Below are 1,743 nucleotides of genomic sequence, written 5' to 3'. Positions count from 1 at the left end.
AATTTTGTAAAATCAATGACTTATTCATTGCAAATACATTTTATAAGAGACACAAACGCAGGTTATACACATGGACTTCACCTGATGGTATGCACAGGAATCAGATCGACATTTGGTGCATAGATATTTATTATTGTTATGTCCTCTTATTCTATTGACCCTTTAAGCATTATGTATTGACCTTCCCTGTCCTTTGTGATGGTTTTTGCACTGACATTTATTTTATCAGAGATTAACATTGCTACTCCTGCTTTTTTCTGATTGCTATTTGCTTGGTATATTTTTTTCCCTACCTTTTTATTTTTAGTCTTTCTTTATCTTCGCTTTTCATGTGTGTCTCTTGTAGACAACATATTGATGGATTTGGGGGTTTTTATTCCAAGCTAGGAATCAGGAGTGGCATCCACTTCTGAAATAACTTGCCTCCAGAAACCCTATGAACCTGGAAAGGAAGAAAGTTATGCAAGTGTTCAGGTCTTTCATTCATAGGATTGTTATGTGTCATCTATGACTCGATGACACTTAACAACAACAAGAACAACTTCTAAGCAGTTTGGCACTGGTCTTTCCAGTTGCTATACAGAAGTAACTTATGGTTGCTGTGATGCTGAATGATGTGTCAAATGAGATAATGGTTACCCATGCTGGACAGTGTTTGGTGGAGCTCTCGTATTAAAACAGGCTTGGAAGCAGGAGTGGCATCCACTTCTGAAATAGCTTGCCTCCAGAAACTCTATGAACTTGGAGAAACAGTGGAAGTTGTGCAAATGTTCAGATCTTTCATTCTTGGGGTCACTATGAGTGACTTGATGGCACTTAACAACAACAACAACCACATTGTTTGGGAATTTATCCATAAATGTACAAAAACACAAAACAACCAAACAAACCCAGGCCTGATGACACAACTTTGAAATCCTTGGCTTAATCCAAATAGCCAGTGGTTCAAACCCACCCGCAACTGCTCAGGAGAAAGACTAAACAAACTGCTTTTACAAAAATTATAGCCAAATAAATCCTGCTGGACAGGTCTAATCAGTCACATAAGGCCACCGTGACAGCACCCAGCAGCCTACAAGAGGAAGTAGGAGGGAGAAAAAAAACCCAACAATCAAGTATGCTGTGATCTTGGTAAAGAGTCAGTCAACCAAGTGGAAGGTCTGGAATAAATTTTGCAGCAGCACATTTCATGATGGACTCTCACACAGTCATTGAATGTAGACTTCTCTGAGAAGAACGTGGCCACCATCTTGGATAACAGAGTTCTCTCCCGTGAGTCAGACCCTGAAGCCAGCACTGAGAGGTGGAAGCTGCCTGTAAGTTTTCCCTTCAAGGAGAGAGAGGTCATGAATCCATGTCTTCCACACCCACCAGCACTGCTATTCCTCATCGCCCTTCCTGATTTCAGCACAGCTCATGGAAATCTTTGTCCAGACTTCTGTCATTGTTTGTTGCTGGCAAATCATCCCTTAATTTCTGGTGACCCTGTGCTCGACAGAACAAAACACTAACCAATTATACTTTGGTTTATTGTGATCCTTAGGATTTTCATTGATCTCAGAAGTAGATCACTACATCATTCATTCTCCCTAGGCTGTCTTAGAGCTGAAGCTCTCACTCAGCATCCTAGCAACACACAAACTTCCACTGACAGATGGGAGAAGGCTGCAAGTGAGATGCACTGGCCATTGAGTTTGTTATTGTTGTTGTTATGTGCCGTCGAGTTGCCTGCGACTCATAGCG

The sequence above is a fragment of the Elephantulus edwardii genome, unplaced genomic scaffold (assembly GCF_000299155.1).
Source record: "Elephantulus edwardii isolate Elephantulus edwardi_28Jun2011 unplaced genomic scaffold, EleEdw1.0 scaffold00062, whole genome shotgun sequence".
NCBI lineage: Eukaryota > Metazoa > Chordata > Mammalia > Macroscelidea > Macroscelididae > Elephantulus > Elephantulus edwardii.
Note: the sequence above shows the minus strand (reverse complement) of the source record.